A 14,481-nucleotide genomic window follows, 5' to 3' on the forward strand; every position below is an offset into this window, starting at 1 on the left:
GGTCAAGTTTATGTCTTCTCCATACAAGAGACCTCCTGGGCTGAACCAAAATCTCTCCATCCCAATTCCACTTCCTGGGAATTGTCGGCTCCATTTGCTCTCACTGAAATTCAGCTTTTTCCACTGTGAAAAACAGATCAGTTGACAGTTCCCAAGTTCTCTCTGTGTCCAGTCTTCAGCCCTGGAGAGACTACGATTATGTCTCCAGTCTAGTGATCAGGAAGGGCCCATTGGCTCAGCTGGGCTCGGGACCCAGTGCTGGACCCATCCACTGAGAACTCAGCAGCCCGCACAGCAGTGGTGTGAATGGCAGGGAGGGCAGAGAACATTTTGCAGAAGACGACGCTGGAGAAACAATCTCAGAAGTGTTCTGTCCTTCCACCCTGCCAGAGTCCCCGTCTGCAAAACTCTGCTTCAGTTAGGTCAGTAGATGGAGGGCGTATAGAGTGACGGAGTTGCGTAGGATTCCGATTCTGGAAGCACGTGGCCCAGCTGACAAAGCTCTGTAGGGCAAGGAAACACACAGCAGAGTGGGGAAGGAAGTTCAGAAAGAGAAAAATGGCCAGGTGACCTCGAGGGAGGTTAACTCTAAGCCGGCCTTGCCTGTGGCCATTGAAGATGGCCATTCTATCAAGCTCAGAAACTGAGAAACCACCTTTCTGGGACAGGTTAGGGGAACCAGGCAGCTTAGCTGCTGTTTTGCTGTGTGACTTTGGGCACGTTACTGCCCTTGTCTGGGCAGTTTCCCTATCTGTAAAATGGGGACTATAGAGTGATCTGAGACAGAAGTGAATCAGAACTCACTTTGAAAACTCTAAAGCCCAGTGCCCAAGGCCTTCCCCAGTAAGGCAGAAGGTCCATGGTCATCCTTCTGCCGGCAGCAGAGCGGTGAATGGATCCACCAAGCCCCACGAGGACCCCAGCACCCCACTGGCCACTCCCTGCCCAGCTCTACTCCTAGCCACAAGGGTCCCCCTGGGAAAGAGCAGGTGGCCTCATCCACCGAGAGTCAGGAACTTTGTGCCAACATGGGCATTTCAGGCCCTATGGCAGGCAGGGGACAGGGAGGCTTCTGACCACAGCCACCTATGACAGGTCCCATGGCTCAGGCCTGACACAAACCCTGGCATGGGGGGCTAAAGGCATAACCATACAGGCCTCCCCTCAACCCAGGGAGTCCTTGCCCACTCTTGGTTCCTGAAGCCTGTCAGTCCGCTGTCAGCTCACTGAGGCACAGGGCTGACCTCAGTCTCTTGTGTGGCAGAGTGAAGCTGTGAGCCTCTACCCTGGTGGCTCTAGGCCTCAGTCTCCACACCACCTTTCTCCCCCAGTCTGGGCATTGCCCCAGTTGCCAGCTTTTCTCAGACCTCTCCTCCCTGGCTCTTGGACTTTGTCTGACATCTGAGGACAGATGAAGCGGCATCTGACCCCGTAGAGGGCAGAGAGGCAGGACAGGTACCAGGTGTGGAGTAACTCCAGCTCTACTCAGGGAAGGGGAGGCAAGCTGAGGAATCAATTCAGAACCAGCAAAGTCCCAAGCTGGAAGGACCCTTTGTTCCTGTTTCCCCCTCCAGCTTGCAGATGGGGAGACAGAGGCAGAGAAACTGGGCCTGGGTCCCCCAGGGAGGCAGGGGTCTGCCTGCTCCTCTGGAGAGACCCAGCTGTTACCTTCAGGGGTTGAGAGGTGGCTGGAGGTTCCTGCCCTCCCAGTGCTGGAATGCTCAGAGCTGTACCAGACCCTGTTCCCAGCCTGAGGGTCAGAACTCTTGGGGTCTCCCAGGTCCCACCGGCAGATATGACCGCATTCTCTAGGGATCCCCAGAGAGCAGTTGAGGGAAAAGATATAGGAGTCCCCAGCCCATGAGGCTCGCGCATGAGGCTCCTCCATGCAGGGTCAGAAAGATGAGGACCTCCGTGGTATTCAAGCATAAAGCAGGAGCTGCTCCGGGCAGTGCAACATGCTACGTTGTCTGTCATTGGCGGCTGCATATTACACATTGTTTCCTGAGTTTATTAATTGTGAACAATGCCTTGTTGATGAAATACTGGAGAAACAGACTTAGTGACTAAAGCCCTATATGCGGGGGTCTTGGGCACACCTCCACCGTTCTATGACTTTAGTACTGACCCTACCTGGACCCCAGGGGACACTCAGGGGGACCAGCAGCAGGCACTGAGCCAGGTGCACTGTCTCACGTAATCCTCACATCATCCTCTGAGGTAGGTAGGATGGTATCCCCATTTTACAGATGAGGAGACTAAGGCCCCGAGAAGGCAGACTTGCTCATTCCTCACTGAGTGGGTGAGTGGTGGAGCCGACACGAGCACAGGACTCTTTGGCTCTGAACGCCACTCTCCTTTCATTTGTGACCGCAGGCCCAGGAACCCAGAAGTCCTAACACCCTGTCCCTCCAGAGCCCACCTAGCCATGCCCCTCCTGCTTCTCCCCCTGTGCTCCCCTCCTCAGAGAGAAGGCAGGCCAAGAGATACATCAAGCCCCAGGCCTGCAACTGTGTCCCCCGGCCCCTGCCCAGGGGATGAGAGGGCTCTCTCAGCGTGTCTCCGGATGCCCTCTCCTGTCTATCCCAAATCCTTATGGAAAGGAGAAGAGCTGTGAGCACCTCTGTGAGGGAAGGAGATTTCTTCCCGCAGAGCCCCTCAGATCCGGGTACCCCTCCCTCCATGGTCCTCACTTTTCTACCAGCTCCTGCTCCAGGGCCCTCAGCTGCTGCTCTAGCCCCAGCTTCTTGGCAAGGCTCTCTGCCACCTTGGGGAGGAGGGCAGAGAGGCAGTGAGAGGTGGGGAGGGGTTTGACCGAGTCTGGGAGGGGCAGATCAGGGGCACGTGGGATGAGCATAGGGGACTGTAGGCCCCCTGGGCATGCAGGCCCGGCAGAGGCACAGAGGCGAAGCAGTGCTGAATACTGGGTTCTGGGCACCCTCTGAGGCCAGCTGCTGAGCCCCTCCAGCTCCGGATCCCAGATTCTCTGGAGCTCAGCTCACAACCAGGCCAGCTCCAAGCCCACCTCTTTCAGGGAAGTCTGGGCAAGGGGGGCGGGGAGAGGAGGTCATTGGCTCCTAACCTGATCTGGTGCCTCAGGACATCACCCCACTCTGGTCCCGGAGCCCCATTCTCACAGGGGCCTGCCTGGGACCCTGCCTTGACCCAAACAAGGGGCATAATGGCCATCAGGTGCTGGGAGAGGCTGATAGAACAGCACTTGGGGGAGGGAGCACGATGCCCTCATATTCCCGCGTATCCAAAAATACAAATGGGTGATACTCCCTCAGTGCTCCCCATAGGCTACACCACCCAGCCTGAGGGCTCTTGAGAGGACACCAGGTCTCCAAACCCTCCCCATCTCCAGATCCTCCCGTCTCCCTGCATGCAGGCCCTGGCCTGCAAAGCCTTAGCCCTGATGCACTTTGCATTGATTGGTAAGCCCACCCTGTGTGCCCGGGCCCCTCCCAGGGCCACCCCGCAACAGTGCAAGGGTGGCACCACCAGGTGCTCCAGCCTGGGATGGGTCTACGGTCTGCTCTTGGCCCTCAGTGAGCACACCCTGATCCCAAGTCACTTGTTCCAACAGGCCAGGCACCCCACCCTCCCTGCCTCCTGAATTCAGCCCTGCCTTCACCTCCCCACATGGCCTTGGTCTCAGCTACTCTGGTCCCTGGTCACCAGGGCCCAGTGTGGTCTTAGAGGGCCTGGGCCACACAGCAAAGATGGATCAGAGTCTTGTCCTCTGCCTGAGGAGCCCCATCTCTAGCCCTGCCCCCACCTTGATCTGAGGGAGGGCAGCCAGGACCCCAACCAGCTTTTACCTCCTGTGGGGGCAGGAGGAGCTCCTGCCCTGCCTGCCCCCGAGCTCTCCCCTCTGCCTCTGGTGGTGCCCACCCTCAACACTCCTTGGCTCCTCTGCCAGCTTTGGCTCTGGCAGCTCCTGGGGCCTGGTAGGGACAGCAAGATCTGTCCCTTCGTCCCCATCCCATTCTGAGCATCATTAGCCCACCCAAGGCCAGTGGGCCACTCGGCTGGGGCACAGGCCCAGTTCTTAAGAGCTGGAGATAGTGTGACCCGGGGAGAGTGACCCACTGGGTAAACCAAACAGGGTCATAGGATCAGTGAGGATCAGAACCCCTGAGTAGTGCCGACACCTCGCCCAGTGTACCGACGAAGAGCTGAGCCAAGACAGCCATGGCCACCAGGCCACAGCCTCATCTGTGTCCTTAGGAACCCTGTCCTCCCCACCTGGGGGGCCCAGGGAGGATTCCACAGGGACCTCCCCGACAGGCTGTGTGGCAGAAGCTGAGGAGAGTGTGCTTGACTGGTGCCCACTCAGCAGGTGCCAGTCTGGTTCCCAGACCTCTGCAGGGGGCCTAAGGGTGGAGTGGAGCTCACCTGTCCTGTGCAGATTCTGGGGGCTTGCCCGGGGGCTCTGCTGTGGCCTGTGCCTGTGGGAAGAGAGTGGGTGGCTAGGACTCAGGGACACTGGCCTCCCTTCTAGACTGTATTGTCCAAGTTCTCCTTTTTGTTCTGGGCTGTGGGCAGTCCCGGGCCACGCTGACCTGAGGGAACCCCAGGCAGCCTTTAGCTCTTCCCCACCTTCCACCTCTAGATCCTGGCAGCCATCTGGCTTTTCTTCCCCAGAGCCTGCATCTTGCTCTGTTGCTGGTCCATCTGAGGGGACCCCCACCCTATCCTCTCATGCCCATAAACTCACACAGGCTCTTGGGTCTAGGTTGGGCCTGGCCTGCAAACGGGAGCCCGATCCCCAGCCTGGACCCGAGCCTGCGGGGGCTCACTGAGCCGTGCCCACCCCTCCTCACAGTGGCCCCTCCTGTGGCCCCTCCAGTCTTTCTGCAGCTGTGTCCGGGGCCTGGGGTTAAATGAGGGGAAGAGCAAGACAACAGCTAGGTCCCCAAGATCTCAAGTCATACCCAACCCACCCAACAGGAAGGTAGAGGGAAGCAAATGGGGAGGTGTTACGGGTTAACTGTATACTCCCTGCAAGAGCTATGTTTGTGTTTAACCCCAAGGACCTCAGAATGTGACCTTATTTAGAGATAAGGTCTTTGCAGAGGTAATCAAGGTAACATGAAGCCATTAGAGACAGCCCTAATCTAATCTGACTGGTGTTCTTCTAAAAGGGAACTCTGGGGACACACACTCACACACACACACACCCGGGAGCTCCTTGTGAACAGGAAGGCTGAGGCTGGGGGGATGCGTCCCCAAGCCGAGGAACAGCAGGGACTGGCAGCCGCCCCCAGAGCCTGGGAGAGGCAGGCCGATGCCCCTACAGCCCTCAGAAGGCACCGCCCCTGCCGGCACCTCCTCCCAGACTTCCCACCTCCTGAGCTGTGAGACACGAAGTGTCTGTCGCTTACGCTCCCCCCACCCGGGCTGTGGCACTTGGCACTTGTCGGGGCAGCGTTACCACACTACCACAGACGGGGAATGAGGCAGTTCCCCGGGGCCCAGCAGGGCCCTGTTGGGAAAGGGGCCGTCCTCCTCGAGGCAGCCATGCCTGCCCAGCCTGAAGCGTGGACGGATAGCAGCGAATGTTCTGTGGCTGCATGCCGACCCTGCTCTGAGCCTTTTACATGCTTGCTGGACTGAGCCGTCATCCTCAGCTCAGGGAGAACTGGAACTGTTCCTGGTGTCTGTCTGTCTGTCTGTTTACAGAGGAGGCCCAGAGAGGGAGAGTAACTTGCCCAAGGTCACGTAGCAAGCACACTGTGGAGGCAGGATTTCTGCCCAGGATTCATGCTCCAGAGCTCAGAATCTTACCACTGATTTGGGGACAGTGAAGAGCACAGAATCCTGGGATTGGGCAGAGGAAGACAGACTGAGGGAGAGCCCTGGAAAGGGTCAGGTAGGAGCTGAGGTTGGGGATGGGATGGAGATGGAGGATGCTGGAGGCCCTGGGAGCCCCTCATGCCTCTTGCCAGCCAGCTGTTGCCCAGTCTCCCTGAGAGCCTCTGCCCTGCTGTGACTTTGGCCAATTGGTTGCTCCCCACCAGACCCTTGCCCATGACCCAGGGTGGAATTCTAGGCCACCCTCCCTGGACAGGCGCAGAGCCCGGGGCATCCACTTGCTCACACAAGGGGAGTCCTGGGCAGGCCTCCCTGGTGAATGGCGAGAAATGGCCTACGCTGTCCCTGAGAAGCAGAGGACTAGAAGGCCTGGAGTTGGGGCCTACATGGACACCTGTTTACCGGTCCTTTGCAGGTCGTTTGCATAGGGCCCACCCTGCACCACTTCCTTCTGGGCACCTGAATGTGCCCCGAGGGCCCACCCTCCGGCACTATGTGCTGTCTCACGCCGTTGTCCACTGCAGACCCCCGTCTTGACTAGCATGCACACCCCAGAAAGCATAGTCTCTCACCAGGCCCCGAGGAAGGAAGCTCTGATCCTCAGGGGTCTGGGTTGAGAACAGACAAAAACTTGAGATTTCTTTCTGTACAAACACGCAGTTGCAGACAATCACTGCAAATTTGCTTCCCTGAGGAACTAACAGCCCTCCCTGAGCAAAGCTCTGGACCCCAGTTTGAGATACAGTGATTTAGACCAACCCCACATTTAATGAGCCCAAGGCCAGCTAAGCAGTGCTTCTAAGACCTTCCCTCACGCTCCTTCCAGCTGGATCAACAGATCAGCCCCGCTGCGGCAGAGCGCGCCCCCATCCTGGGCCCTTGCAGCTCTCCATCCCTGGGCCTCCCAGCCACCACCTTGCTGACTCTGCTTCTGTGTGTCTGTGTGCACATCTGGGAGCATGTTTGTGTCTCTAGGGCCATGGGTGGGTGTGTGTCCACCAGTCTGTCTGCTTGTGCACCCAAATGTTTGCTCTGGGGGACTAAGGGAGGGCACCAGCCGGAAGGAGGCGGTCACCAAACTGGAGTGCAAGTCTGGTGGACAGGGCCCAGGACACCTAAGCCCTTGCTCTCGCCCCTGTTGCACATTTCACCCCCTCACCCGCTCTACTTCTCAGCTGGGTCAGGGACTGTTCACAGCACTGCCACCTCCACGCCTCTCGTCTTTGGGTTTGCATGTGCTCCTCCCTCTTGCTGAAATGCCCTTCATTCCTTCGCTGAGGATGCCTGTTCATCCTTCCATGATGGTTCAGAGGCTCCGAAATCCCCTCGATGCAGAGGACCTACCCATCTGCTGCCCTCCTCTCCAACTCCCACAATGCCTTTCCCTGCAGCAGGCATATTAAATTGTAATTGCTCACTTGATGATTGTGTGGCCCCAAACCACAAGCTTTTGGGGACAAGGAGTGGTCTGATCTGACTTTGGTTCTCCTGTGCACAGAAGAGGGCCAGACACGTAGTGGATGTTCAGTGAAATTACGCTAAATGGATGGATGCCTGGATGGATGCCTGGGTGTGTGGTTGGCTGGGTGGAACATAATGAGGAAGCCGCAGCAGAAGGTCAGCAAGTGTAGGGTAAAGCTAGGGGGCATCCTCAGAGCAGGAAGAGACTAAGTGGCCTGCAGTAGGGAAGACTGGACAGGGGGGAAGAGAGTGAGAAGGAGGGGCCTGTAAAGGAGGGAGAGGAAGGTGGACAGAGGGCACCCAGCTGGGGAGGCCAGGCCTCACTCTATCTCTGGCAGCTCCTCTTTAAAGTTCAGGGCAAATGCCACCTCGTGCTCGTGTGCCTTCCAGGATTTGGCCACCTTCTGATGTGATTCTTCCGCCTCTAGCTTTCCCTGCAGGGGCACTGGTACTTCCTGGGCCTGGAGGGTGCTAGTAGAAACGGAGCAGGCTGGACACTGCATGGGCCCCAGATCGCCCCAACCCATTTTCAGTGGTTTCTTTCCAAGTTGCACAGATGTCCTCACGATGTCTCACTGGCTGGGATGGGGACGGGGGCAGAGATGCCTCCTCTGTGGCCCCTACCCCCCCCCACACACACACGCGCGCGCAGCCTCTGTCCTGGACCCTTCCACTCCCGAGCATCCTGACTTGAGCCCAGCAGCTAAGGTCATCTAGCCTCTCCCCTCGCCCCACCCCCCAGCCTGGCCCTGGGCCAGCAGCAGGGGCTTGCCCATGTGTGGCAGAGACAGGACTTGTTGAAGCTGAAAGATTTCCCACATGCTCCCCTAAAACAGCCAAAATGGACAGCCAGGAGTGTCGATGCCTGGGGAAAGGAGCTTGGCTTTGGCCACATGGTTCAGGGTTTGGGGTTCTGGACTGTTCCAGCTGGATACAGAGGCTGGCCCACCTCCTGCCTACAGGGTCATCTCACCCAGTGTGGGAGCAGGACACCCACTCTAGCTTGGACAATCTGAGGGTAGGCCTGAGCGGCACTTGCCGGGTCTCAACACTGCTCTCCCCGCATGAGCCTTGGTGCTCTCTGCCTCTGGGGCCTGCACGGGGACCTCTGACACCTGCTCTCCTTGAGGCCGCTAGGATGGCTACTCTAAGCAGACCACTGGTCAGTGGCACTTCCGCCCAGCTCTTCCGAGTCTCCTGTTCACCTGTAAAGAACCCCCACGCCACCCAGTCATGGCTTAGCGTCCACCAGGGCTGTGGGGCTCACGTGGCTGGGATCGGTCTGCTCAGGCTAGCTGCCAGGGCTTTGCCTGTGAGCCCGCTCCCGCCAGAGCCCCTGCTTTCCTCATCTTCTGGGACGCAACTCTTCCAGGAGGCCTCCTCTAACCGCAGCCCACAGAGGCTTCTCCAAACTCCAGGCTTTGGTTCTGGACCATCTAAGATGGTCTAAGGCGGGACAGTACCAAGCTGCACATTACCAAAGGGTGCTGTTGTTCTGCGACCACAAGGTGAATGGTGCGTGCTGGAGTTGTGTTGTGTCAAGGCCCTGCTCCAGTCTGTCCCTCCTGGTCATTCTCTTTTACACGGTGGCCCTAGAGCCCCTCACCTGACTTCGGAATCCCCCAAGGACAGGGCCTAGACTCCCCTGCATCTCTGCCCCTCAGCACAGGGGGGCACAGCCTGGCTCCATTGGTGTCCTGGACTCCCTGTGGGGCTGACCCTGCCGGCTGTCTTGGGCTGCCTGGGCGAGCATCAGGAGCTGCTCTGCAGGAAGGTCGTGTCCTGAGCCTGGGCCCTGTCCCCATCCCACCTCTGCTCCTGGCCTTGCAGGCCTGACATAAGCATCTCCTGCAAGGACATTCAGTCCAGGATCCCGGGGTCTCCTCACAGCCTCCAGACCACACTGTTTTGAGCCAGACCCCACCCTTGGGGCTTCCCATCTGAATCAGGAGGGGAGTCGACTGGGTGATGGCACCGTCTTCCCAAATGTTGGGGGGTGGAGGTGTCCCTCTCTGGGCTGCACAGAAATCTTTGCGCTGCCCTTCCTCCCCAGCTGCTGCTCCAAGAATGAAGACCAGAGAATGAAGTATAAGGCAGGGCCAGTGTTCAGGGCCATGCCATGCACCCACTTAGAGGAGGGTTCTGGGCCAAGGGGCTGTTGGCCCCTCTGGTCCCAACACAGCTGGCCTTTTCCACTTCTGTCTGCAGTAGCAGGATCCTGCCCGACCTCTTGCCACTAGCCTGCCGCCTCCTCCCCCGCCAACACTGGGCACCCTGATTTGTCTTGTGTGTCCTGGTCTGGCCTCCTCCACTCCTGTCCCTGGGACCCCTGCAGCTGGTGCCCCTCCGGCTCCGGTGGATCCCGGAGCATTGTACCTGCTGCGGGGAGGGCTGAAGGCAGCACTAAGCCCCGGAGAGGGCCGTCCCTGCCCCCAGGCGCAGCAGTGCCACAGATTCTGATAAAGCAGGCTGACTCCACCAGCCCTGCTGGCTCCGCCACCTGTGAAAAGCCCAGCCAGGGGCCCAGCTGCCAGCCCAGTACAACCTGTGCCCTGGCTTGTACACAAGGGACACAGCTCTGAGGGGGTGCCCGGTTATTATCACTACGGGCTCCAGATGTGTGACCCTCCACCTCCAGCTGGACCTGAGACATACCAGCTGCTGATGGCTCTGGAGCTCCAGCAAGGGGACCAGTGACACTGTCGTGGGATGCTGGAGAGCTGGGAGGCAGGAGCAGACAGGCGGTCAGGTGAGTCCCCAGGTCACCCCAGGCACCATTGGGAGCAGGAGCTCTAGGAGGGGCAGCTGTGGGCTGAGACCCCCAGGTCACTAAAGGCTTAGGTACCTAGGCCATCACAGGGTGGCCCTGCCCACCACACCCTCACATGGGGCAGGGGTGCTGGGCGCCCCTCCAGAACCTTCGGCTTGCATGAACCTTCACCTTCCTCTGTCCGTGGGGACTGCAGCTTTCACCAGGGGCAACTGGGCCTTGAAGGAAACTCTTCTGTCCACTGAGCTAAAACCAGCCCCTCCCTCTGACTCTCCCTGGGGGGGGGGGCACAGGGACTCCAGCTCTTCCTTTGCCTACAACCAGAGTCTCCAGCCACACCAGGCAATGCACTGCACACCTCCAGAGGGCGCCATTCACAGAGATGACCCTTCAGCACAGCAGCCCTGTTGGGGACCCAGTTCCCGTCTGTCTCCTTTGGATGCCCCACACCTTGACAAGCCTTCTTCCTGAGAACGTGACCCCAGATGTGAGCACCAGCCCCAAGCCTTCTGGAGCTCTCAGCCTGGGAAGAGGACCTTGCTAGCTCAGGGGACCTCCCTGGGGCTGTGGATAAGCAAGGAAGATCAGGGAGAGAAGGATGGGTGCCTCCCTTTCCGCTCCTGCGCGAGCAGCTCACCCCGGGCCCTACAGTCTCAGCTCACACCCCTGCTCTGCAGCACGTGTGCTGGCTCGGCACGGCCTCCAGCGCTGCCCGCAGGTGGCCAACCAGCTTGGCCCGGTGCCCCCAGCTCTCTACCAGCCATACCCACAGGGCCTTCTCTGAGGGCCTCCCGTCCTGCTCCGGGGCTCCATCTGAGCACCTGCCAGGAAAGAGGAGCCAGGCTCCAACCTGGGCCTCAGGGGCTGCCATGCCCACCTTTCCCACACTCACCTGCACCCTTCAGTGGGGCTCAGTGAGCAGACACAGTCCAGTGGCTGAAAGTGACAGGAGAGCAGGGAGAGCAGATGGGGGTGGGGCAGCAGGTCCATGGGGCTCTGTCTCTAGGTCCTGAAAGCAGGACAGATGGGAGACCCTGGAGCTAGAGCATCAGCTTCTGAGACCCTCCTCAGATAAGGAAACTGAGGCCCTGGGGCTGAGCACGCACCTAAACCTGACAATGCCTTGGCTCAGGATTTTCCCTGGTGATTCAGACTTCAAACAGACATCGGTCTCAACCCCACTAAAAAGCTCTCATCGCAACAGCTTCTATGAGCTGCGGCGCTGACTCCGGCCCAGCCACATGCTTAACAACCAAGCTCACCTGGCCCTCCCTGGCTTCCGTAGGGGGAACTGAGGCTCCAAAGGGGACGTCAGTTGCCCCAGGTCATGCAGGGGGGCCACTGCAAACTGGGCCCACAGTCCCCAACCCCTGCTGCTCCCATTCCCAGTATGGGAGTCTGGAAATGGCAGGGGACAGGGGAACATTTGGGGGACACCATGGTTTAGCTCTAATGTAGGGGGTCAGAAGCCCTTAAACCAAGTTACTGCTTCAGTACCCCTTTGGCTTCCACAGCTTTAGCTGGAAGATGGGGGCCCTGAGCCCTAGGCCCCACCCACTTCACTTCCAGGGACTGAGCCTCAGAATCGTACCACTGTCTTCCCACCCAAGCACCCTGCCCCAGCTCCGTGTGGGCACAGGGAGAAGGGCACAGAAGAAGTACTCAGTGGGTACTGAGAAGAGGGTCACTGGGCTGAGCTCCCCCACCCCCCTAACTGACTTGCTCACTCCTCTCACATTCCCAGACCCGCTCCCTGCTCAGACCTACCACCCACCAGCCTTCTCCCCGTAGACACCTTGATGCTCTACTCTCTCAACTCCAGGCCCATGTTCTTGCAGCCCCTTCCGAGCTCTGTCTCTACATTTCACCAGCACACAAGGCCTCTCCAAGATGGACTATGAGGACTGTCCGCCGCCCCCATCTCCCACGCCCTGGCGCAGCGCCCACAACTCCACGCTGGCTGGGTGCTCTGTTTTCCCACTAAAAACTGGCGCTCCCCACAGAACGCCCCCAGCGCTTACTGAGAACCCAAACTCTGCCTGCCTTGGCTGTGGAAGGGCTCGTGGTCTCCGGGCCAGACGCTGAATTTACAAAGCCCGCGCAGAGGAAGGCACAGCCTCCAATGCTGTGGGAGCACAGGGAAGGGGAGCCTGATTCTGCCTTGGAGCGCCCAGGAAGGCTTTCCAGATAGGTGACCCTGGAGCTGAAGCTCAAAGGTAAATTAACTGCCCCAGGGAAGGCAAAGATGGATGTGGCAGACGAGAGAAAGCAAGGGCGGCAGGACGAGGGGATCAGAGGAGCTGGGGCCTGGAGAAGGCAGCAAGCTGAGCCAGGAGCCCAGCAGAGCAAAAGAGAGATCAAGAGGGGCAGGAGCTGCTGTGGGTCTCGGGTGGCTGGTAGCAGGGCACAGGGCATGGGCATTTCCCTGGTGCCCTTGAACCATGTTGCAGTTCTCAGGCCGCACAGAAAAGGCTTGGTGGGCACAAGTGTAGAGGCCTGGGGAAAGAGGCGGGCCCCAAGGGGCTGGGGATGTGGAGCAAGGGTCCTCTGGAGGTGGCCCACCGCTTGAACTCCCCAGCCAAGAGCTGCCAAAGTCGTACGCAGCCTTCCAGCACTGGGGGGAATGAGGTGGGAGGGTTGGGGTGGCGGACTTACCCGTACTTCACCTCGGGTTAGATCTTTTTCCAAGTGCCTATCTGATAACTCTGCCTCTTTTTCTTCTAGGTGTGAGTTCTTTCAGGGACAAAAAGAAGGAAGCTCTAATGGTAGAATCTGAGGCATGGGACAGCTACTGAACTGAAGACTTTGGAGAAGGGTCTGGGAGATGGCTCCTACTCCGTTTCAGAGAATGAGAGCGGCTTCCTTACAGGGAGGCAGGGACTCCGGGGTTCCCATTGTGGGAAGGGCTGCTGGGAAGATGGGCCCGACTTACCCCCTCGACTTACCCCCTTGGAGCCTGGCGCCCAGGGCAGGGCTGGAGACAGGAGCCTCTCCGCGCTCCCCCACCCTCAGTGGCCCACTTGGTCCTGGCTTCCGGGAGCCATGGAAACCGCGGGCCACACCAAACGGTGGGGGGAGGAGACACGGAGTCCTTTCACCTCGTCTGAGTGGATGAAACCCTGAGATGAAACCAGGCTGGTGTGGCCGTCGGCGTGGCCACAGGCCACGCATGGGGGCCCGGGCAAGAATGGCAACTCATGACCTCCTGCCCCCGAGGCAGGATCCTAAGGGAGCGGGACCGAGGGGCGGGGACAGCGGGCCCTCGGTCACCCACAGCACACTGGAAGCGCCTTCTGAATCTGTTTGGGGGGGCGGGTGCATTTGGTTGGAAGGGGACCGGGATCCGTTCTTGAGGCCGCATTAGCGTAGCAAGCCTCCGTGTTGCCTTAGCTTCACTTGTTTACTTCCGATGGGGTGGTGGAGCTAAGAGAGAACTGGGGGCGGGGGGTACTGAGCGCCCCCTCAGGCCACGCCGTCGGACCTCAGTTTAAGGGAGAGCCAGAGACCAAAGACCACAGGAACCGCCGTAACTCCGGAAGGAGAGGCTCCGCTCGCAGAGCGCCTGCCCGGGCGGGAGGAGGACGCCTCGCGTCAGGGGCGTGCCCAAGCACTCACTGGGGGAGTGGGGGCGGCCCGGGAGGACGCCCCCGCGGGGCTTGTGGGCCACCAGGGACCGTTCCCGCCCGCTTAGCTGGGCGATGCCCTAAGGGCCCTGGGGCGTGAACGCTCACAACCCGAGAGGTCGCCCAAAGGACCTCCTGTGGAAAGTGGGGTCTTGTTATCCCGCCCGGACGAGGGGCGGGACAGTGGGTGGGAGGGGCTTCAGCGATCCCACTCTCGCCGCCTGGCCAAAAGGGGGCGTCGAGTGGCTCAGAGAAATGGCCCGCGGGGCCTGACCGCGGCCGGGCACGGGCTTTCCTGTGGCAGGTGTTTATTGAGACACAGTGCGGGTCTGAGTACGGGGCTGCTCAGGGAGAAGGGGACTCCCTTTCCCGCAGACTCCGTCCCTCCAGAAGCCCAGCCGACGCGGCTTTGGGTATCTTCCCCGAAACTGTTCTGCGTGCACACGCGAATGTGGGCGTGCCGCAGGTCTTTAATAGACCCCCCACACAAAGAGAATAAGGTTTCATTTGCTTCTTCCACGAAACCGGGAGTGGCGCCCGCCTTCCCGAGCCTCAGGACATAGGCCTCCGTCATCTTTGGCGCCCTCCGGAGTCCCAGGGCCAGGCGGACACTCAAGGCCCGCCCGGTTTTCTCTGAGGCAACAGCGAAACAATGCCGCCCCTCTGCGCGCAGGAAAGGGCTGGCGGGCACGGGCGGGGTCGGGTGTGCAGGGTAGGCAGGGTCCCCCGGCCGGGTCGGGGTTCCACCTCTCGGCTCCCAGCGCCCGCGGCCGGGGACGGAACCCCGACGGAGTCTTGGGGCCTACG

The 14,481-nt window shown here is 59.7% G+C and overlaps 1 long non-coding RNA gene across 2 annotated transcripts; it reads left to right on the forward strand.

The window, feature by feature from the left end:
- Positions 1 to 500: 500 nt before the first annotated feature.
- Positions 501 to 14,240, forward strand: LOC130541938 (uncharacterized). Of its 2 annotated transcripts, none has more exons than XR_008956071.1 (3): positions 501 to 10,030; positions 10,376 to 12,267; positions 12,776 to 14,240. It is a non-coding gene; the product is annotated as an uncharacterized LOC130541938 (long non-coding RNA). The 2 variants fall into 2 exon arrangements; XR_008956072.1 differs by having other exon boundaries at positions 11,796 to 12,267.
- Positions 14,241 to 14,481: the final 241 nt, after the last annotated feature.

This window comes from Ursus arctos, unplaced genomic scaffold (genome assembly GCF_023065955.2).
Source record: "Ursus arctos isolate Adak ecotype North America unplaced genomic scaffold, UrsArc2.0 scaffold_28, whole genome shotgun sequence".
In the NCBI taxonomy this organism is placed as follows: domain Eukaryota; kingdom Metazoa; phylum Chordata; class Mammalia; order Carnivora; family Ursidae; genus Ursus; species Ursus arctos.